Below are 25,499 nucleotides of genomic sequence, written 5' to 3' on the forward strand. Positions count from 1 at the left end.
ATTTACATGAAGTAGATGATTTATTTGATTTCACGATCAGCTGTTTCGTTTCTAATGAATTAGTAATGTCAAAGATTTGTGATTTTAAATACATCAATTATTATAATAAGGTTTTCTAAATCATGGTAACTTATTCTCAACTAAATTTTACTATTCCCAGCATTAAAATAAAGTAGTGAGATCCATTATGAGTAAACTTTAAGGTACACAATCCTTGATTGAAATGTAGTATACATTAACAGTCATAATACACAGCAATTATTATGTAGTAAACTTTGACTATTTTCAAGTAACAAACATATGTTTGTGTAAATAAAAATTATCTCCCATGTTATCCTTATGGAGAAATACGAAACTTTAAAGGGCCCCAGGGCCTCACTCTCTAATTATTTCCCTAAAAAGAAAGTTTCCTGCACAACTTCACGTTACGCTCTTTCCAATGACACCAAAAACTTGTCAATCGGTTCAATAGTTTCGGAGGAGTAATTGTCACAAAAAACCTGCTTGCGTATTAAATAAGTATAGATACTCGTACTTAAAACAATAAGTAAACTTACCTAGTGTTATGTACCTAGTATTAAATATAGTTTACTCCAAAACATTAGTCTCTATTGTCTTTGGGTTTGAAGTGTTAGAGTGTTATTTGTTGTTCGTGTCCGTTGTAGCTGTAAACAGTAACATCGCGCCAAGTGAGGGTGACGACTGTTTACAGTGTGGAGTAAACGCATTCCTCTAAGGTAAACTCAGGAAGTTCATGGAGCATTGTCTCTTCAACATGCGCTCAATTGAATACCAGCAACAAGTTAAGCGTTGGGTCTTATCCATGTCTATTAAACAAACAGGCTTCAGCACTTTTCAATTGTTTCTATAACCACAAACTTTTCATTTTCGTTCATTAATAATGAAGGAGTTAATGACTCTGAATAAATTTGCATACATAGAAAATATCCTCTTTTACCGAAGATACATGTACGGCCAATCAAACCGTTATCTATCTATATATTAATAGGCAAGCATGTTTCTTTAAAACCTTTTTTCTCAGCTCGTGTGCATCGTAGGGAAAATCTACGCATACCGTTAGAAAGCAATTTTCCTGTAGGTGTGCAGAATCCCTTTATAAATTTAAATAGGCTCAAAGATAAGCACAAAAAAATAAGTTTAAAAGTTGTAAAAAATTAACATGGATCTTATGCGTTGCTATGCTGGTTACGAAATAACAACGAAATATAAACAGAAAATCAAAACAAATGGAGGAAACTCCAATCACATGTTTTATTTACAGTGTGGGGTGAAAATAGTTAAGTGAGTACATTACATATTTTTGGTCGAGTTTCGACCACTGGACGACCTCTCGTATGATTTAATATGCGATCAATCGATACTGGTGTGCTGTGTTACTTGCAGCAGATTACGACCCACAACGTCAAGAATGTACTCGTATATAACAACAACCCTGACTGTCAGGTCAAGGCAAAGTGGTGAGCATACTGTTCCTGTTTCGTATAATATCTATACATGGGTAGCTGAGTGGTTATAGTGCTCGCCAAATAAACATAATGTCAATCCTGAGAAAACTGTGTGGCTTTGTGGTCGTTCGAAACTGGGCCCGGCTGCCCTTCATCATTCTGACTATAAAACAGCTGGTATTACAAAGCTACACACATAACCTCGCACTATTCTACACTCACCTTGGATTCGTATTCAGCTTAAAATACGCACCCATGTGTGCGTCACTATATCATATCTCTTCACTAAATGTTCAATTTTCTCAGCAAATAACTCAAGATTGAAAAGTCGTGGACGGCCTACAGTGCTGATTGCTGACGCCGCTGGACTCTCAGCCTAGGTGGACAGCAAATATTTGCAAGAAGACTGACTTGCCAATTTGATCTCTAACCAGCCAAATTACGCCGTATATGGAATTGAAATTCGTACAGCGGCAGCGATGGAGCCGCTGTATCTTCCAGACTTCGGCGTCTTCGGTCATCGACCAGTCACCGGTCGCTCTGAGACCAATCGCTATTATCTCACATAACGGCCTCCCCCCTCCACACCCCTCACCGTGTCATGTTGGTTTACCGAGTGCACGTGACACGAGTCACGCGCGTGTCGGTCAAGCAATGACTTGTACAAGGAAGAAACCTAAAATGATTGCTTACAAAAATAATTTGAACTGACTGATTATATACTCAAAGAGTAGAGAGACCTAACCCAAAAATCATTTTCCTACAAACGAATGTCTTTCAGTAGCAACTCATCAACAAATATGTACAAACCCTTACGCAAGAAATAATTTACTCAGTCAACCTAGTAGAAAATATAATGCAACTTAACTCAATAGTACTAAAACTTTTTTTATTATTTGACCGTGTATTTTCGTCATGAATAAACGACAATACGTAAGCCCGTGTGATGCAGAGTCGACGATGTTCAATGTTGTGATCAACAGCTGTTTGATCATCACCAACACACGTCATGTGGGCCGCACATGTCGTAGAGCTGGCAACAGCGCACAGCACATTGTGTGTTTAACAACTACTGTCTATTCGCTATTGATACTGGTAACTTCAATTGTTAACATAAACTTTTAATCTCAGTCAGTGTCTGTTGTTTGTAAGTATCCAGCCATAGACTGTAGACCGGTAGATAGACACTGCGCGGCGCCTAGTGACCGCCGTGTCCAAGTGACATTTTGTGTGCTCACTGAGGCGTCACTCTGTGGCTTCTAGGTATACACTCCGTGACCACATCTAGAGCAGGCAAGTATTGTAGTAGGTATTAACAACGTTGGGTTTTCTCATAAAAAAGGCACGACGATAATATTTGCCAATCCTCTCTCATCGTCGTATCCTAACTCAGGACTATCGACGTCATGCACCATTCAACCAAAAACTTGTGTAAGATAGATACAAATTAAGGAAGTCTTGCTAAGATTATAACATACCCATGTAGCGATACTTTAACATAATCTGGTCAATTTTCAGTTGATTCAGCCATGTCGAAACGATGGTAAGCCCACTACAACCGACACGGCACAAAACACTAACTACATCAATGAAAAACATGTTTTCAGGTGATAATCTTATTACACGAAGAATCGCTGTTTGCTCACTAGTTACAACTAAATGATACAGTACTGTACTAACATTTACCTCACACATCTACGCCAGATTAACACCGCTGGCCAGTGAGTGGTCCATCTCATCATTATAATGTGGCCGTGGGCTGGCGGCGATCATCATCACAGACAAAGCCTGTACCGTTACTGGTGACTGTGTGACCAGAGCTAGGGTCAGTGGGTCACTCATTGTCACTACCTCCCTCAACTTCAACTATCGCCATGGGCGGTGACCACCTACACTTAGTGGGTCCTAGGTCTGTGACGCACAAGTCTTTCCAGAATCGCCTTTTTAGCTAGACTTGGTTAATACTGAACATTCACAAAGGCGGGTAGATACCTCCGCCATCCGACAGAATATAGAGTTATAAATTCCATGCCCATATTAAAGTTGTAGCCAGTTATGCTATTGTAGAGATAAATCCAGCCAAATTAATTGATCTGCTGTCAGAGTTCGACGCTTTATGATTTCTGACGAATACCAAACCTCTTCAACCAATGCAAACTGAAAGAACAACCAACAACTAATGCTGCAACATATATATTTTTTTTAATTGCTATAGTTTGTCCGTATGGAAAAGAATGTCTACTTCAGTATCCAATAGTCAATGTATCTCACAAAAAGGGTGAGTCATAAGATATTTCTTAGGCACATCTGTTACTGTACACCAAAGCCTTGCTTGTTCTGCTGACCTGGTACTACGTGACTGCTGGAATCTTGTAGCGTAAGTGGTGACTGTACAGCTTGGTCAGTAACTCAGTACAGGATGTGTGATTGATAAGTGACAACATACAGACGTTCCTCAAAGTGACTAGCATATTTCCTGTTACTAAACTAAGGGTAAAAATAGCATTTTTCGACTCTAGTGCACTCTGAACACAATGTTCATACAAGATTTTGTAAGGAGTGGTGCACTCGTTTAGTGGCAATTCGCTTTATTTCTTCTTTTTCCTCACGGTCTGAAACGCTTACATTCATTTTATGCAGTGTCACTAACGCATCGATACGCTGCATGTTTGATAACCTCAGTGTTTTGTTCACGTGCTTTACGGAACACTATGCGGAGCACAGGCAGTGCATTCGGACAACCTGAATGCTTTAGCAAATGCGCATGTTAGTACAGTAGGCCTACCGTTCGTTCTTCGTGACGTTCCAGTCCAGAGAGCTGAAACCCTACTGGACTGAGTCTGTTTTAGGGCTTAGTCCTCTCCAGCCAGGGAAAGGATAGCAGCAGTAGGAGAGACGTGTAAATAACGAGAAAGTGTGCAATAACGAAGCACTATTCTGCCACTACTGCCGGTTGTGGTTGGGTTGAGTGGTATTTGTTTTATTGAGGATAGTTTTACGGTTGGATTGTGGTTTTCGGAAAGGGAGGTTTGGTTTTGGTTGGGTCGGGTGTTGCGGGTTTACCTATTACCATGAGTTGTGGGGGGAAAGGGTTCCGTAGCTTTTCGACGAGGCATATGTAGATGTATCAAGTGCGTACATACTAGCAAGGGTATGACAATAGAATAACTCAATTAACTTCAGCCACTGAAGCTTAAACAAACATTGTATTAAACAGATACCACATATTATACGATAAAAGTCTCCCTCTTTATTCCGTAGTTCAGACGTCCAAGCGTCAGAGACGAGACACGGGCTGCGGTGCGTGTAAACGACAACGGAGATACGCAACAATTACACGCAATACGCGATACGTCAATCAATTCCTGCTGAGATGCTCGTGTTAAAGGAACTATTCTTTTAGCTAGTGGTTCTAATGCCCAAATTCATCGTTTCTAATATTGATCCATTAGAACAGGTATGCCTACTCGTGAATACTGTTTAACTGTTAAAAAAGATATAACTACGGTTCCAATTTTAACACATCTTGCTGTACATGTACGCTAAATTAACACAAACTTATATATGCTACAAAGAGGCCTATAGGTGTAATTAAATCCAAATGTACACAATAAAAAAAAATATCGAATTTGGTACTTACAAACTACGCAACACACACAAATATGAGTTTGAATCGTACCTGAAACAAATTAAAACACCATTAGAGCAAATTCAACTGATAGCCGATACCATAACACGTAACGACATGGTTGTACAATTAATTAGATAGCCCACAATAAATTATAATAGGCTAAATTATTTTAAGTACTTATGTTAATACTATTGTGTATAATCTATACTATTACATAAAAATGAGACGTCTTTGGAACTTTCATAAATTATTTGACGCTTTTCACAACGATGAGGACCAATTTATCGATGTTTGGGAACGACTGGCGCTTGTTTCTAGGTTCTAAAGGTGAGCATTTGGAAAGTGAACATGTTTTTGTCAACACAGCAAATCAAAAGCTCTTTAAAATTTAACTTCATAATTATTATATTCATTATGCAATTCATAAAACACAAACCGATAAGATAATTATGAAATAAAGTTAGCACTTTTATTCTCTATTAAAACTACCGATTACGAAATCCTCTATATGTTTGAAATAATAAATGATGATACATTGCCCAATAAGTACGTTTCTACAGTAAATGCAAAGGATGATCGTTTTCGGCTTTGTGGCTAAATTATGGATCGAAGCGGGCTATGAGTTTCCCTTTCTCTTAACGTACTAAGTTGTTACTGTATAATTATATGAAACACTATTGTATATGCTGACATTAGACTAGACACACATTGCTGTAGCCATTGCGAGATCACACAGTTTTGCCTCGCTCGGTCACGCCGCTAGCTGGCCATTACGCCCCCTTTTATTTATGTTCGGACAGTTCAAACCTCGAATCGTGGAATCGTTGGCGATTAATAAAATTACACTGCAAAATCCCACGTATTCAGTTGTTGATACGCGGTTCTAGCATGAAGCAATTTTCAGCTTGGCAAACATTATTGTATGATGAAAACCAATATAATGGTCTCCAGTATTGTTGTTATTAAGTTTTAAAACATACTTTTCCTGAGAGCGAACTACTATGTTTTAGTCAACATTTGTTCAATATCAATCAATCAATTACACATCAATTATTTAAGATGGGGACGCCACTATGTGCGTATTTTAACCCAAATATGAGTGGCGCGATCTTGTCTTGTTAGTTACTAAGGCGCTAATGCCGACATATTCCTTAGACACAGCTGTTAATTAATAGCCCATACAGCTAATGGCAACTAACGGGCCTACAGTTTATAGTGGAATCTGAACCACACTTTTGCCTTGGTATTAACGAGTTGGTCTAATTATCAGGATGGTATTGCGGATTGTTATCAGGGAAACTAGTATTTTCCCATTAGGTCATGTAAAAAAGTGTCCCACTTTGTTTGTTAGTTCGAATAAAATAAGTCTACAAAAAATTCACATTCATAAAATTCTATAACACAAAGCGTTAACTACAAGTCCATGTTTTATGACATATTAGCACCGCATTATTGCCTATTCCTAAACGTCTTGTTTTTGCCTAATAACAAAGGCACCTTTCCTAACAAAAGGGGCACACGAGGTGTGTTTTTTTTTAGCTACACACGGCACGAGTAGTGTTACAGTTCCACCAAAGGAAACACCCAATATAATTTCAACTAGCCAACTAAACACGGAACGACTAGTGTTGTAACCAAAGGCCTCCAGAGGTGCATTAGTTGCATACAGCTGCAGCGCGCCGCCGCGGGAACTGCACTTTCACTTTTAGTGCTCTTTGTCTCTTGGATAAACAAGCAGATCAGTAACGGTATTGAGTCATGAGGCCAACTAATGAGAAGGCAGCTCACACTGAACAGCCAAGCAGGCAAAAAGTCTAAACGTTTATTGTTTACTGTTCTTAAGATACTTCCTGGTCAATACGAGAACAGTTTGAGTGACCTGGCTTGTTTTAAGTCTTTCTGTGTACACAAATCAACGATTTTTTTTGCAACAAAAAAAACTAACAAGCCTACTTTAAAGGATGTTATTTCCAAAGCGATGTCTGCAAAGTTTCCTTAATAAAAAACGTGTTTGTCATAGGATTGTCCCTTAAAATAAAACGGATCACTACACGGTATCACCCCTATAAAAAACCACCACGAGTTGACTTGACTTGCAACTAAGGCTACAGGATGATTTAAAAAGCTATATTTAGCAAAATTCAACTTGGGTACGGTAAAGTAAAAGTTGAAAAGTGTATTTTAAAAGTCCCTGAACATTAGCATTTAGACCAAAGAAAATTAGGGAAAACTTCCAAACCAAATGGCAAATTAATGTAAAGTCAAACAACTACAAGAATTATCTGGACAACTATTAAAATACCTGGAGTACTAAACTCATGATCCCGGATTTGGTTGGACTAAAATAGTTGAGAACCTAAATGTTCATCTTCAAGTTAAATACAAGGTAATAAACAATTTTAGTTCGAATTAAATATCGTCCTCCAGGTTTCAAACAAAACTGGACGCCCAACTAAATCCGGAGACACCCAACAGTACACATTTAAACTTTTGATTCCTTATCAAAAGTACCAGACAAGGAAATCAAACCTCTCTAACCCACGAAGTATCAGTGAAAATCACTAAAATGCACAACTCACAAACATTTCCATTAAGTTTACTTATTAGGTTTCGCATTCGTGGATGTACGTGTAAAACGAACCCTGGACAAAAACTAAACATAATTTTCACGCTGTAAGCCTCCTGACAATGGTTTTTACCTCCCACAACATTCATGGTCTGGTGCGTCTGCCAGTCGTGTTGTTACTTCACCGCTCAAGATTTTAGATTGACTCATTCTGTTGGTAGTTGGAAATTGGAAGGATAAAATAGCTACAGATATTATTTTAGTACTTTAATTGCAGATGGGATATAAACACTCAAAATGTATTGATGTAAATTTCAAACAAAAATTGCACACAATACTGTACGGAGTTTAGAATATCGACGTAACATTTAAGTTACTACGTATTGCGAAAATCCGTATTACGGCTGAAAAATCAATAACTAACAGAAAAGCAGATACAAAGATATTCTACATATTTAAACTGAATCCAAATCTGACGCTTTGGTCGCTAAGTAAGACTAGAGACAATGGATTTACAATTTATAGGAAGGCTGGTTTAAGAGACTTCAACGGCCGGACAGTACTGAAGTGGCGTGGTTGCATTCTTCGTGAACGTATGCTCACTCAAGTATGCATATCCATAAAAGATATTTTTGTAGATTGTACAGAATAGCGTTTCAGTTATAATAACATAATTTTTTAATCAGGGATATTTATATGATATTCATATTATCCGTATCATATAAATGTCTCGTTGATATAATAAATTAATCAGTATTATCTATTAGCAATTTATAGTTAGAGTTTTTTGACTGCGAGGTTGTGAATGACGTTAAAGGAATCTAATCTTAATTTAAGTGTTCCTCCTTGTTTACATTATGTAATTTGTCTGTTCTAAACATATTAGTATGTTTCTACCATTCTGTGGTTCGGTAATGCCTGATTCGTATACACATATTGATTAATCATCTCATTCATTATGAGATCATTAATGATCAATGATTAATGATGATTCGTTGATTATTCATCTAGATTAATTCCCATCTGAAAACTGAGTTAGGATTCAAATTAAGTAACGTGGTAAATTTTCGTTGTTATCTGTTGTAGAAAATACCTACGACCAATATTTGACCAACGTTATAATAATCGTTGTTACAATGGTGTCATACCACTCGTAGGACAGAGCTGAAAATTGAAATAGCCAATAATTTTAAGTCTCAAAAAGATTTAATTTGGTCAGTTCCACCATCACACACCCTCATCTTAAAATCGGCTAAACCACCTGCCTGAACACTACCACATTCTCTATGAAGACATTCGGTTACGTTTAACGGTTCTACGCTTGGACGCTTCGTAGCCAAATTTTCCCTTCCCCTCCTAGGGAGAGTATAACTAGTCAGCATCAAAATACCTAGCATCAAACTGCCCAGCCACCAGAACAGATGTGCGCCAAGTAGCTGAGAGCATCGCGCGTGAAACTGCATTCTCGTCCGTGTTCGTGAGTCAGCCTTATCATCAGATCTGGTCTTGTCGGATTAACGCAAGGGTTGGGCGATTTACACGTCCTTTTTAAATTGCAGAATTTGTGCTAAACACGCAGGAAAAACTGCGTTAAGTTATATTATTTCAGATAGTTTTATAAGTAAGCGTAATTCCCAAAGGTAAGGGTTGTTCTGAAGTACAGCACATCAAATTGTCAACGCTTTGCAGACAGGTACTTAAATATTATAGAAAACTGTGTATATGGTACTATATATAAGTAGACACTATTCATGTGCCGAAATTAAAAAGTGCAGATTGAATTAGGCACCGACGGGGGCGCTGCTGATGCTAATCACCGATTTATGTTGAACGCTAACGATTTTTGCGTACATCTGGTCTATATACTGTAGATGGGATTCAACTTCAGTATCCTACAACCAAGTCAGTAGTTTAACAAAGTAGATGTGGTATCACTATTAGCTCGAAAAAGAGTAAAACTACATATTATGATTTGGAGCATACTACAACCATATTTTGTCAAACAATAAAATGGATCTCTATCTCTAAATGCAAAATTATTATTAGTGGTTTTAAATATATAATATATAATAGTTAGTAGAATCTTCTTAAAACTCAAAACCAAGTGAAATCCAACTGCGTGAGAGTATAAATACAAACTCCGTCGCACGAGTCTACTCCTTAACAAGACGGACAGTTCATTTCAATTTCGCGCGGTTATTAACACTGCTATTTTTATCCACAGACCAGCTGGAGGCTGCGGATATGGCGGGAAGCTCAAGGTCACGTGTGCAGCTGTTCCCGCCACGCCGCCAATCATGCCTCCTAGATCGCAGCGATGATAGCGCCCTTGGCAAGCCGATATCATCGGCGCGGCGAGGCCTTTGATTGGCTAAGTTGCTAGGGTGGAACAACAAGGCTCCTACTGAACTAGTTAAGGGTACATTAATAAACCATTAGTGTTTGGATACCTATTGGGGAAATTTCTGCAAACCAACAAACCTCACCAAATTAATTTCAATCTCTCCTAGAACAAACCTACCTCTACCTCACTCTAATAACAATGTTATGGGAGAGGGAACAATCAGCTACCTACTTTACATTCAAACTGGTTAAATTGTTTATCCCTAATTAGCAGAGTATCTTCCTATGTGTTTATCTACACCACTGAAACGCTTTACGTTTCGTGTAAAGGAACTATCAAAACCTCTTTAACCATATAACTCCGGTCTTTTTTACATATAACACCATTGACAGAGAGCCTACGGCATCATGCTTTGAATCGAACCAGATTTAAACACATTCAAATTTGAAGGCGTGCACTTTAAACTCTCGACTTGACACACAATTGAGATGCTGCTGTATTGATTGAAGACACTATCCAGACAATTTAGATGCCATAATGGTATAGGTATACATTATTGTTTAGTGTTAAAAATCTCTGCCTACCCTTCCACTTTTTGAAGCGACAGTGTGTTTTGTGTGTACCTTAAGATTTCCGTTCGATAACCTGCAACTCCGATGATTTTACATAATTTGTATTAAAAACTACCCATTTCATTGAATATCTCTCTTTGTTATCTTCCCGGAAACTGGAATTTTAGATCGTCTTTCAAAAAGCAGCACTTTGACTTTGTTTACACTTTAGATCATCTGCAACACTATTATATTGAGGTCCTCCCAGTCTATCGGCGGGAGTTTCAGTATCGAGGGGGGAGGGTCCGGTGGGCAACGACAGTGGACGACCTTGGACCATGAACTGGCCGTGCATCTGCTCACTGGCACTGCTCTACCTACAGCCGAGGCATCGCCACCCGCCATCACCTACAACGACACTGTACACTACGCAGCAAACATTTAACTACAGTATATCACACCTCATCTCATAATAATAAACGGAACTTATGCCTGAATGGTTTAGTAGCGCTCACCAGGCAGGTTGTAAAAATGTTGGCGGTTCGATCCTGATAAACGTCAATAACTTTGAGACGGCTCTGACCTTGATCAGCCCAACAGGCCAGAGAGTGTTTTTGTATAAATGGACTTTTTGCCAAAGAAACAACTGGCCTTGGTATCAAAAAGCTACACGCTGTATCTTAATTTAACACTTCCATTCTCCCATAGTTTGGATAAAAATACGCCCAGTTAAGTCCCCGTGGCAATGATCCCTTTATTAAGATAATCTCTGAATGTCTTTGACTTTAGAAGCCCAACGGTTAAATTGCGTAGAATAAATAACTAGGGCTAGTTAAAATCCCTTTTATTCGCTCCCTGCTATGCCCAAAGTTCAGGAAGAAATCTCAAGCGTTCCATTTGATCCGATAAATAGCAAGAAATTCTGCAGTAAAATAGACAGTATCAGGCTTGACACAAAAACGAATACAACAATAGTTTATTGCGGTTCAATCACGCAACAATTCAATTATGAACAAAAAGACTAGATTTCTACAAAACTTTGTGTAGATGAATGCATTGTTACCTTGCCACACTGGGACATGTTCAAAGTTCCCACAGTGTGTGACGTCATGGCACACAAAAGGAATCAAATTCATCAGAAACCATTGCAAGGCAAAAGCCTCAATTAGGAGATACCGCACACAGCGACTAGCGATAGTTTGTGTTTCTATTTGAGGCAGAGTACAAGTACGTCCTCACTTCAGGACGAATGACAAACAGGCAAGCATCCTTGCCCTAGTGCAGCAGAGGCCGATAAGGAGTTGCAAGGCTCGGACCAGAACAACATTCTACACTGTGATCCTTGCCTTGGCACTGCTTACAGAACTGGACAACTAGGAATGGTAAACAACGCATTTTGAGAGTCTACAAACCTTACCACAGACGCAACAGATATCTAAAAAAAATCTATATAGGCTAGGTTCCGTTTCTTTATATATCGCTATCGAAAGGACACGGGTTTTAAATGACTACTTTTCGGCTTAAAGTTGAACACAGTAATAGTAAAACTCAATATTGGACACCTAAAATGACTCACTTTATGAAATGTTGTAATTTTACAAACTCTGGGTGAGGGTGAGGGTGAGGGTGAGGTACCACTACCATTCACATAACCCCGCAAAGCACTGAATAGTGGAATGCAACTCATCTTACGAGCACGGACATAAAATATTAAGGAATTTGCTTGATCTTCATTGAATCCATGTTGGCTTGATTCTCCGAAACTATTGTCGGCGCCATGTGGAAGGTAGCAACACCGGATGCAAGCCCAGCTACAAACACGTAGGCCTACAGCACTGTTGGTCATAAAACTTGTACACGTTCTACACGGGAGTCGCACGTTTATAATGTCGTGCATTGACTCTTTGAATATATATCGTTATGGTGGTTATGTCAAACTAACAAGTATACAATACAAAATATTCTTAACACGTCAATTTTAATACGAACTAAAGGTCAATTGTGTTTATTGATTTTTAAACATTAGTAATAGATTTATTTGCAAACAACCCCAATGCTGCTTCAGTAACATAAAATTCAATTTACATAGGCTAACAAATTTGAACTAGCCTAGATTTAATGTAATTTTCAGTTACAATTTCTGGAAACCGTCAAACCTCGACATACAGCGAGGAGATTTGGTAAAGATGTTATGAAAATTATGTCTCAAAAGCCACAACCGCTTTATGCCACACACAGAAACACGATGGATTATTAACGGAATAGTGTCACAATACAAGAAAAATATATCAATATACGAAACATTATACTTCTACAATAAATACTTGTCACAAAAGGTTCCGATTGGTAAACTTGCTTGGGACAATATCGCGTATGATTTCTACCAAATACTAAGTATCTGCCACAAAAAATAAAATATTTACACAAAACTATTTCGAACTTAGTTTCTCATAATTCAACAGGTAACCCACACAGTAGCCGCTCATCACAAAAGTTGAGAGAGTAAAAATGACTCGTCACCCAATAAGATATTCAGCCTGACAAGAACACATGTAGACAAGGGCTATAAAACAGAGTGGAGGGCAGTGGGCAGACAATAGCCCATATCTGCCCACGACTCCGGCAGGAAGCGAGCATCGTGCAGACATGTCAATGTGTGATGCATGTACGAGTACCGGCCACTTTCTCTGTGTCAACATTGTAACTGTCAGAAACTCCATCCACATCTACATACAAGGGATGAACAAATAACAATGAACATGTTGAGATCCATGAGAGTTGGTAAATACACCCAGTCCTCCCCAGAATCGAAGAGGGAAAATCACGTCAAAAATCCAAATCGTACACCGCACAGCAGGTTAATGATTATTTATCGCCACCCCATTCTATCAAATCCCGGAACGTAAGGAACACCCATGTCCCACCCTTGCTCGGCAGCCACTCCCAGACTATTTATGGGACAAGTATTTGTAAACGGAGGGAATTTTTGCGGCGGGGGTGTGGAGGGAGGATAGGGACATCTGTCCACCGAACGACTCCATCCTGCAAACGTCGAGTGATCTGCCCCCAGGAGCAAGGCTGTCCTGAAAACATCGACTCAAGGTCGCCTGGCCTCGACTACTCCGCCAGCTGCAACGCATTAGGAAAGATAGTAAAGGGTAAACTAGAAAACTGGGGTATGCTGGTAGATATCCAGGTACCTTCACCAAGTGAATTATAGTCTTGGAAATAGTTGTCTTCTTCGGCCAAATTAATCTAATTACAAAACAACACAAATTAACGTAAATTTAGCTGAGCGTAGTTAAACCCGAACGTGAACGGAAAAATGTGCTAAATAAATGGAGTCGTGTGACTTTGGAGTCGTGTAACTTTGTAGTCACCACTTTGTTTAGCCAAGGACTATCGATTTAAAACTCAATGAGGTCAGATAAACCCAGGTACGAACCAAAAGGGGCACGAACAACCAAGGAGCTACTGATTTGTTTAGAATCGAACCTGTAACGTTTTGGTTACCAGACAAACACTGCAACCTCCCCAATCCAGATTCATCATTCATCAACATTGGTAAAACTAAAAGTCGCTAAGTGCAACAGAGTTTGGCAAGTACATATGAGATAAATCCAAAAGCAAGGGGCTAAGCTTAAAACTATTGTCACAATCAAAAATTATTTTGAAGAAGCCAAGAGAACCACGTGGTTCTTGGGGTATCCGAAATCGATCAACATCCTGAGAATTGTTATCAGCATTTTATACGGGTCAGTTACGGCACGATACTGGAATTCACCCTTGCAATGTTAGTAGGTTTTGTGAACTGCAGTAGATGGTGTGAACTGAACTGACAGTCGTGGTGACCCTCTGTCGCCCGCTGTGACGGACCAGACACAATACAATGCCACCCCCTACATTCTCCCACACCACCACTGTCACATCAACTGTTGGAGGCTGAAGATAACGTAATTAAAATGATCGATGAAACAAAACTAACTCAAAATAATGAAAACGTTTCCCTATTTAATACAACCGGCATCAGTTTTCCTCAAAGTCCGTAGTTGTGTGAACAACAAGAACTGTATCAACTGGGGACGATTAAAAGAAAATTGTTTTAAGAAATTCCCCATTATCGATTTAACAGAGCGAAATCTCCACAGAGCCTCTCCCGGTCCAATACAAACAGCAATCAGTTTCCCTCGCGCCGAGGAGGTGCTTCATCAGTATGCAGAGTGGACGTTTTGTTTTATCACTTCACTACAGAATGAGACCAGTCGTCGCGTCGTCACCTGTCTCTCCGTGGCCACAATTCCGACCAAAACTACATTCAGAGTACTATTCAGTTGCAAACGCATGCATACTTTGCTAGTGATGAATTGTGAGTGTAGAGAATCGTTGAGAATTGTGTGTGTAGAGATGTGTGCTATTTTGCTAATTTTATAGCTTATCAATTTAGGGATTTTCCCCCTAGGACGCTAGGTACAATCCCGGGAATGTCACATTAATTCAGGCTAGACCAAGGGGTTGCAGCAATATCACTTGGATAAAATCTATTGGTTATTTGGTGGGATTTGAATCCGGGCCCTCAGGGACCGAAGTCCCGCGGGCACTATAACCACTAGACCAGCTCGCTCCTCTAATCAATTTCACTAGGAATGAGTAGGTTACGTTCAATTGAAAGTCAAATGATTGCTGGCTACTGCCATTGTTATATTATTTACGACATTATAAACATACCGGACCGTCCGGACCAGTAAATAATATGATCAGTGTACAGCTCTAGAGGTTGCAGAAAAGTTTGTACGCGTGTCAGACAAGAAACATTTCCGACGATGCCGGCGGCGAAAGAAATTATCTGTTTGTAAAGTGAAATTATTGTACATTTGTAGAGCGAGGGGGAGACTAGGGAATCGATCGTGGCGAGACAGTTGTTGGGGGAGAGAATGAGTCACGGGGACTTCCGGTGCGTGGACATGCGATGACTCGGACCCTGGGCTGGGGGCGGTAAGTCAAAACTGGGAAACTAGCTAGGAGGATGAGGATATAGAGTATGACGAGAATAGATGGGAACTAAGGAGGTAACTATTACTGGGAGGAAATAGTATGATGAGTAGGCTAGATGAGATCTAAAGAGGTTGGGAGGAAAGAGTAACTATGAGATGCGAACTGAAGAGGTAACAATAATTACTGGTAGGATACCTATTATAGAATGACGAGTAGATGAGAACTAAAGAGGTAGGCTAACTATTACTGGGAGGAAAATAAATGACTGGAAGGATATAGTATAATAAATAGATAAATATATGAGAACTAAGAAGGTAACAATTACTGGGAGGATAGAGTATGATACATAGATGAGAACTATATAAGGAGGTAAAATATTACTGGGAGGATAGAGGAAAGAGTGTGATGAGTAGATGATAACTGAGGAGGACCCTATTACTGGGAGGAAAGAGTATGATGAGTAGATGAGATCTAAAGAGGTAACTATTACATAGGCCTACTAGGATGAAAGAGTGTGCTAGATAGATGAGAACTGAGGAGGAACAATTACTGGAAGGATAGAATATGACGAGTAGATGAGAACTAAGGAGGTAACTATAACTGAGAGGGAAGATTATATTAAATAGATGAGAACTAAAGAGTAATTAATGGGGAGATATAGAATGACGAGTAGATGTGAACTAAATTACTGGGAGGAAAAGTGATGAATATATGAGAAATAAGGAGGTACCAGTATTAGGTTATTGAGTTATTTAAGGCATAACTGGGAGTAAATAGCGAATAAATTAGTACTAAGAAGGTACCTTAACTATTAATGGAATGATTTAAGTTATTGAGTTATTTAAGGCATATTTAGGTTTTATGGGCCCCAAATGAGAAATATTGAGTTACCTAACTGGTAGGCTATTCAAACAGTTGATTATAAAGAGTACATGTGAGAACTTGGATGTAACAATGACTGGGAGGGTAGAGTAATCAATGATTTGCAGATGACACATATTGAGACTTTATGGGCTTCCAATGGAAAAAAATTGAGTTTATCAGCACTCAAACCATGTACGTATCACGATTATGTTACAAGTTATATAGACATATTATTGAGATTTGACGAGCCTCCAATGAGAAATATTGACTCAACAGGCTCTCAAACCACAAACTGTAGTATTGAGGTGTATGTTACTGAAGACCGTTTGATTAGGAATTCAAAACTGTTACAAGTGAACTGGTGAGAGTAGGCCTACCTATCATTATTAAACAGATAAGTGATTCTGAATCTTTATAAGGGCAATACAGCATTTAATGGCGGAGTTGAACAAGTATACCCAAGTCCTTTGAAATGGTGCCTACCGGTTGGTCAAACTAAATTTCAGTGACTTTTCAATTACTTTTTGACGGGGGGGGGCAGACGATGTTAAAAATCACGATGGATAAGATACACTTTTCAGTCATTTGGGACATGAGATAGTCAGGCATACAATCATTTGTGGTGAAATAATTTGAGCTGGTTGCCTGCTCCCAAAATATATGTTTGTACACTCAAGGTACAAAACAAAAGACAAGATCGGGGAACTATATTTTCGTTAAGCCCAATTTTTTCTGTGACTTTGGGGATCTTGAAATGAAAATCCGTTTCTTTTCAGTGACTTCAGTGACCCCCTAGTAAAATCAGTGACTTTTCTGTGACTGTTTCATTTCAAAGAGCTTCTAAGTTTAATTATTTAAATTCTTTGCACAGCACACACTTAGCCAAATATCAAACATTACCCTTCAGGCCTCTACAGTGCCAGATCATGCATCACGGACGTGAAGGCTTTGTACAGACAGTAACAATACGAGGCCATGTTGACGACCTTGTGGCTACACAGCAGCTGTGCTTGTCTTTGTCATGTGCCAATCTCCAGGTCATCCGGTGATAAAGCTATGGCAATAGAGCTTGGTTCTTTCGGCAAAGTTAAGGTCTTTTAGAAATGGATATGAGTGCTTTAGACAGTACCTATTTTAAACAAATAGATTTGAATAAATGTGTAGGCCTACACTGCACTATCTATTTTACAATCACAGATCTATGTGGCTCCAAAAACTTATGTCTATGAGTTCAAGATAAGTTGAGTAGGTAGCTTGGGTCCAATTTTGATGAAATTTTGCATGAATGTTTTGTATAAGTTAGGTTAATAGCATTGTTGTACAATTTGACTCTTGCAAGATGAAGGGGTGTTACAAAAATGATAGTAGGCCCTAAAAGCCTGATACGGTATGTAGGCCTACTTAAGTTCCTTTGTCTTGCAAGCCACAAATTAAACGTTCCGGTAATGGGTAATGAAGAGATTCCCAAAAACTGTAGGCCACCGGTAGCCTACATATAAAATTCCCAAGTTAAAATAGGCCTACCTACTTAAGTTTTGGAGAAAAAGAAAACAGCTGTAGGTAACTTAACTTAGTTTGCATCTTCATGGATAGTCCTATAACTGATAGGAACACAAGTTACCAATAGTTTATAGTTACACACAAGTTGCCAATCTGTATCTATAAAAGAGGAACTATGTATGTGTGTGTATATATATATATATATACTAGCTGACCCGGCGAACTTCGTATCGCCTAAGTTATAGGTTTCCCCTAAGACAGACCGATGGAAAGAAAGTACCGTTATGTTTAATTTTCAAGATGATCTCGTTCGCATCGCTCAATCACGTCCTGGTTGAAGTTCGTTCGCTACGCTCACTCACCTTTGGGTTGGAGCTCGTTCGCTACGCTCACTCACCTTTAGGTTGGAGCTCGTTCGCTGCGCTCACTTGCCTTCAGGTTAGCTCGTTCGCTACGCTAACTCGCCTCCAGGTTGAAGTTCGTTCGCTACGCTCACTCACCTTTGGGTTGGAGCTCGTTCGCTGCGCTCACTTGCCTTCAGGTTAGCTCGTTCGCTACGCTAACTCGCCTCCAGGTTGAAGTTCGTTCGCTACGCTCACTCACCTTTTGGTTGCAAATTAGCTGTTGTCATAAATGTAAAAGAAATAATAGTGCTGCACCCTGTTGGTAATCCTTGTAACTTTAATGCTATTGAACATCATAGAACAGAACCAACTTGTTTAATTGAAACAGCTGTTAAGATTCATTAATTCCATTTCTCATAAGGTTAACATGGGAAACTCCAGAGCCACTGGGGCGGAGCCCTTTTAAGAATTTCGAAACGGGAAATAGTTTACGTCCGATTCGCATACCTACAGAATTTACACACCAAATTTCATAACGATCGGTGAAGTCGTTCCGGAGGAGTTTGCAGACAAACACTGTGACACGAGAATTTTATATATTAGATATATGTATGTATATACGTTATGGACTCCAAAACCGCTCGACAGATTGTAATGAAACTTTCAGGCATTATTAAGCATCTTTCAAGGATGGTTCGAGTGAAGTTTGGTGCAGATCTGTCAAAAGGGCTCTGCCCCAGAGGGTTTTAAGTGGGCCAATGTCAGACTTTTTGATCTACAATGTTTACAAATAAATATAATTTAAAAGCAGATGTTTACTTTCACCAACTGTTTTGTAGGTTTGAATAATTACAACATTCTGTATTAGCATTAGTCATGATTTGAAATAGTGCCACAGTGTTTCTACAGAGTGCAGCACAGAAAACTATTTTACTTTTGAATAAGTCCAAATGTATTAAACCCCAATCGCAGCACACCTGTGCACTTAACAACATTTAAATTCTCCAATGTTAAATATTAAAACATAAAAACCTTTTTTCAAAGTATTATAAACAATAAAAGGGATGACTTTTAAGATTTAAGACAACAGTTAATTTGCAACCAAAAGGTGAGTGAGCGTAGCGAACGAACATCAACCTGGAGGCGAGTTAGCGTAGCGAACGAGCTAACCTGAAAACAAGTGAGCGCAGCGAACTAGCTCCAACCTAAAGGTGAGTGAAGGTAGCGAACGAACTTCAACCGGGACGTGATTGAGCCATGCAAATACTTAAGTATGAAGTTAAACGGGGCAAAGCCCGTGGGTACAGCTGGTAGTCTATAAAGATAAAAATGTTTATCCTTTTTCTGATAAGTGTCAATGATATTACAGGTAATGTTGATGCAGGGATTGTCAGCTATGCTGACGATACCTCGCTGGTACTTACGGAACAAAATTTGTCACAGCTGGAAACTGCCATGGGGCAATCATTGGATCAGGCTGCTGACTGGTTTAGGGCTAATTTCTTTCTTTTAAATGAAGACAAAACTGAGACAGTAATTTTTTCATTGAGAAATAACGAGGTAAATAGTGTTAAGGTCCTAGGTGTGTTGGATAGTTGGCTAACTTGGGCTAGTCATATAGATCTAGTTTGTTGATGGTTTGTTGTAGGCTGTCTAGAATCCTATATCTCAAATTATTAACCAGTGTTTGATACATGGAATTTTTCCGGATAAACTAAAACTTTCCCAAATCTCACCAATATTTAAAAAGGGCCTAAAATCGGATATTAACAATAATTGTAATAATAATAATAATAAATAATAATAACAATAATTATTAGGCCTACCGTCCAATTTCTGTATTGAGTAATTTTTCTAAAATATTTGAGAAGGTCATGAATTTGAGATTGGTTCTAGTTATTTATTTTGAAAGCAATCATCTATTTTATAACAAACAATTTGGATTCAGGAAAAATTTAAGCACAGGTTCTGCACTAACACAGTTTATAAAAGAGGTTACCCAGGCTTTGAACGGATCTCAGGCTACAGCTGGTGTTTTCTGTGACCTGTCCAAAGCTTTTGACTGTGTTGATCACTCAGTCCTTCAGCTCAAGCTGAGTGATTATGGTATTAGGGGAAGTTGTCACTCTCTATTGAGTTCTTACCTTTCTAATAGAAAACAAAGAACTGTAATAACACTGGATAAGATCAAGTACTATTCGCCATGGGAAAACCTATCGGCAGGTGTGCCCCAAGGTTCAATCTTAGGTCCTCTATTCTTTCTAATTTACATTAATGACCTCCCTAAAGCTATTGATCAGGAACTAATTCTTTTTGCAGATGATACAACAGCCTTGATAAAAAATAATAGTACTTCTGAAATGCTATCTTCTCTTGAAAATGTGGTTCATGACATGGAGGGTTGGTTCTTGAACAATGGATTAAAACTTAATCTTGAAAAAACGCAAACAATAAAATTTTCCGTCAGAAACAATGGTAATAAAATTGAATCCCTTAAATTGGCAACTTCTCATAAATTTCTAGGTGTTTACATAGATGAATCACTTAAATGTGATGTACATCTGAATCAATTAAAAAGTAAACTTAGATCCATGTCAATTGTATTTCTGCACTTAAGGGACTGTGTTCCTAAAGAAACTCTGAAAATGGTTTATCATGCTTATGTAGAATCGGTATTGAGGTATGGTATAATCTTATGGGGTCAGGCTACCGGAGTCAAATCAATATTCAGGCTACAAAAACGCATTATCCGTATTATGACCGGCTCTCATACACGTAGTTCATCATGCAAAAACCTTTTTCGAAATTTAAAAATCCACACCCTAACAGGACTGTACATTTTGGAATCACTATACTACATTCATTCAGCTAAAAACGACCTCCCAGAATCAATTCAAATCAACCATAGATTAATACTCAAAATTAAAACATTTTTAGATTTCCAAGGCACCATTTGACCCTTTATGAAAAAAGTCCACTATATATGCTGGGCTGAGGCTGTACAATGTGCTGCCTGCAAACTATAAATTGTTAAATGGAAATAATTTTAAAGATAAAATAGGTGAAATCTTAATTGACAGAGCCTTTTATTTAATTGCAGATTTTCACAATGTCCCTTTAGTTTAGAATAGTTTTATCATTCAATTTTGTTAATTTATATTATCATCTTGATTACTATTTTATTTGTTATATCCTGATAATTTTAACTCTGACAATGCACCTATTCTGTATGTAACACATGTAAAGAATGTTATGTGCAAATAAAATATGTCTATGTCTATACTTGCTGAGAAACCTGAAAATGTGTGTGCCTAAAGATTATGTCAAAACTGCTTACAAATCCCTTTTTGAAAAGTGTAATTTTAGGCCTATATGGTTTGAGGCTATGGGGCAGTGCACCAGATGTAAAATGTGTATTGCTAAGTACTGCAAAAGAAAGCAGTACGTCTGCTGGCTGATGCAACGTCCACAGATCATTGTAAGCCCATTTTTGTATCTGAGGGCTTGATGACATGTTTTAGCTTATATGTAGGCCTATTTGTGTGCCTATTAAATTTAAGAAGTAAGATAGACAATGAGAGAGGATTTTCATGAGCATGATACTAGATCTAAGAACCTTTTTGATGTGCCATTTGTTAGATTAAGAAAAAATCAAGTTCAACACAGCTTATTAAGTTTAAGATTTTTTAACAGACTCCCATGTGAAGCCCGAATCAGAATTTTTCAAAATTCAAAACCAACCTCAGAAACCTTTTATTGGCCAACCCACTGTATTCCTGGAATGATTTTTTTAATATACACCAGCAGCATCCATAAGTACCTATTTTTAAGTTTTTTTACCTATTTTTAACTTTTGACTCTTGATATGTGATATTTATTAGACCTTGCATCCTTTAGTTTTTTAGTTGTGAGCATAAAGTTATTATTTATTATTATAGCCTATATCTATTTAGGCCTATTTATTGTAGAAATTTTGAGAGTTTTGTAAAAGCATGTTGATTGATATTGAATTTGCCTTGTGAATGCCTTGTGATCATTATGCCTTGTCTAACTGACGATTCCAAATGCATGTAATTTTTCAAAAGGAAAATAAATATTCTTATTCTTATATTTGGATCGAATTTGATGAATTCATTTAAGCTATGTCATTTCATCCAATAATTTATGAAATTATTAACATTTAATTAAAAGCACTTTTAAGTTAGCGCCCTGTAACTTGGCAGCAAACCTAAGTAGCCTACGCATTAAAGAATAATAGTTAACTTAATTTAAGTTTAAATGAGGATAAATACTTATTGACTTGTTACCTTGGAGTTTAATGGGGAACTAAGAATTGGAAGTGTAAACTTACACTCCTGCTTTTTAAGGTACCGTACCAGTAAGTTTGTTCAAAATGTACAATGGCAGGTTTGTTTACAAGCTAGAGATATACAGTAGACTCCCTCTTAACTTATCCGGACACCTTTTAACCGGACATCGGTTTGACCGGACTACACTCGGTAGAAGTGAAATCTCTTTATCCGGATAATTTTTATCAGCACATCAGTTTAACCGGACTAGATTGGCAGGAAGTGGGCGGTGGGCCTACTGAAACGACTGTTCTCCTAAGAAAGATTTGAGACCAGTGATTACGTGTCTAAATACGAAGCTCTCCTAATTTTAAGTCAAATACTGTATAGAGTTTGCATTTAAACGGTCCGTTTTAACGAGATTTTGGGGACGTTGGTTTAACCGGAAAAACTGTTAGGGTATCCGGACTGGCCTCGGTCTCGAGGAGTCCGGATAAGAGGGAGTCTACTGTATGTTAAATACCCAAGAAAAATACTGTACAGAGATACATTAGGTACACTTTTTAAGTACCGGTAACCTGCCTGGCTAGTGGCCAGAGCAAATTCTATTTGTCATCCCCTTCCACTCTCCTTTACCCCCTTGCCTTAATATCTTAATCTTAAGTTACACCCTCGCGCTGTAAAGACCCTGTACCTACGTTACAACCATTGATTTATATGTTAGACCTAACTTAGTCTAGACTGTAAAGCTTAAATAGCCTAGGCCTAATTTACTTTGCGATGATTACAACTGCTGTACAAAAATGCTATGCGACCATCCCTGGTCGGACTCTTCTTCGCTTGGCACAAGTACTATTTAGGCCCCACCATAAAAACAAGAGCTAAAAGCACACCGTTTTCCCATAAGCTTATATCCTCTGCATCTTACTTCTCTGTAGTATTTTTATTAAACTGAAGTTACACATATACTATTTTATTTAAGTTAGCTTAAGATTATTCCAGCAACACACTAACTTACAAACAAGTTTTAATTAAACTTAAGTTGGTATAAAATCACGTTAATCAGCATTGAAGTAAGCAGGCTATAAATAACTTAGGTACCTATAGAATATTTTTAGGGTACTTTGATATTATGAGGAGGCCACTCTATTTACACTCTGCGGCGGTCAAGTTTATGTTAGGGTTGGGTAAGCAAGGCTAACTTATAATTTTTAAATAACAGTTTTAAATATATGTTTTACTAAAGAAAGTTTTTATTTATAAAAGTTTGACGCTGTCTATCTGGCCCTGGCTGTTCAAAGACGAAGAGGAGGTAATAGGTAATAGGTTATCATTTAACTTACCGGTAAAAAATGTTTGTAGGACTTTCTTCGTTTCATTACGAATCGAATGATACCAGACGAGTCACACTTTCTATTTATGATAACCCAACCTAAAATAACCGCCGCAGCATGCTGTATAAGGTCGCTCTTCATATAATACCAAAGTAAGTTAAGATAGGGTAAGTACCTAACTTGCAATTTTTAGAAACTCAACAGGAAGTTACCGTTGTAACTAAATGCAATATATGGTACAAATATACAAATCCCAACTCAGAACTCACCAAAAACATACTTCCTGAAGTGTGAAACTGTGCTGACAAAAAGTTTAAGGAGGAAAGTTAGTACCATAACTTAAGTTAAAGGTACCTAATTATTCCGTATAGGTGCCTCCATACGAATTTTTAATTTTGATATCTTACTTTATAGTTTTTTACCTCCTGAATCCAAATATACCATTATTTTAGCCTACCTAACTAATAAATCGTGGTTCGAAAATCTTCTCCTACGATTTAGGCTACAATAATCAGGCCTGAGCTTAGGACAAGGTAAAGAAAACTGCCATTCTTGGCAAGATTTGAACCATAGATAGAAAAAGATGAATGAAAAAGTATTCAAAATACATCTAGGCTGTTTTATTGAGAAACTAAAATATTCCCCGTATATGTGTAATATATTTTTTGCAAGCAAAATTAAATAGATATACAAGTAACAACACGTTGTGCAGAAAACGCGGGCACAAATAACGGATTATTTTCAAAGACAGTAAAACAGGAACTTAGAATATCATCACAAAGAACGAGGAAAACCACACTAAGTACTTACAAGATACATAAAATATTTTCGTGTTAAATTAACGTACCTTTTTAATTTAGAATATCCTGAATCAGGCAACGAATTACGAAAACACGGCACACCACAAACACAAAACAACACTCAAAGTACTATGCCGGCCCGGCTTTCCGTTGTATGAAGTTGTTGTAATGTTCAACCCCACCCAATAACGTCACGTGACTGTTTCAACCAATCAAACAAACTATTCAGTTGTATACCCAGATGCTTCTCGCAGAACTGCCAACCACAAACAATAACTGTTAGAAGCATCGGTGCTGTACGTAATAAAATACCGATAGTGTCATATACATTAAAAACCGTTGGTATCACACGGATGAAGATGAATAACGTTTACTCAATATTCAGCGCAGTTGGAAATACCTGATCCTTGAACGATCTAAGTCATTGCTTTTAGTCAATTGGAGAAACAGTAAAGCGAAAACAGAAATATATGACCACATAATAAAAAAAGATCAGACACATTCTCATATTTTTTTCATTAAGAGGCATTTTACCATCATGTTTCCGAAAGATGTACCCGAGATTAAAAACAAAATTGATTTAAATATAGGCCTGGCCGTGATATAGCCAATTCGGTTACCACAGCATCCACCATCATAATATGTCGTCCTGTAATCCAGCTACTAAGAGGTCACGAATTGTGGATATTTATAGGCATGCACTGTGGATGCCATACTCCCCAGTGTGGATTAACGGGTCCGCACGGGTGAGTACTACGACTATCCGCAGTACTGTCCTAATACCCAGACAGCACACTTTCTCCTCGGGACATCCCACG

General features: G+C 38.1%; 1 protein-coding gene across 1 annotated transcript in view; it reads right to left on the bottom strand.

Moving 5' to 3' along the window:
- LOC128985449 (uncharacterized) overlaps positions 1-24,866 on the bottom strand; it is a 111,058-nt gene extending 86,192 nt beyond the window's left edge. Inside the window, exon 1 of the mRNA XM_054404935.1 lies at positions 24,729-24,866. The gene's annotated coding sequence lies outside the window, so the exon portion shown is untranslated. The remainder of the gene's footprint in view (positions 1-24,728) is intronic.
- Positions 24,867-25,499: the final 633 nt, after the last annotated feature.

The sequence above is a fragment of the Macrosteles quadrilineatus genome, unplaced genomic scaffold, assembly GCF_028750875.1.
Source record: "Macrosteles quadrilineatus isolate MER2022 unplaced genomic scaffold, UCM_ALF_1.0 Scaffold_2__2_contigs__length_208266976, whole genome shotgun sequence".
NCBI lineage: Eukaryota > Metazoa > Arthropoda > Insecta > Hemiptera > Cicadellidae > Macrosteles > Macrosteles quadrilineatus.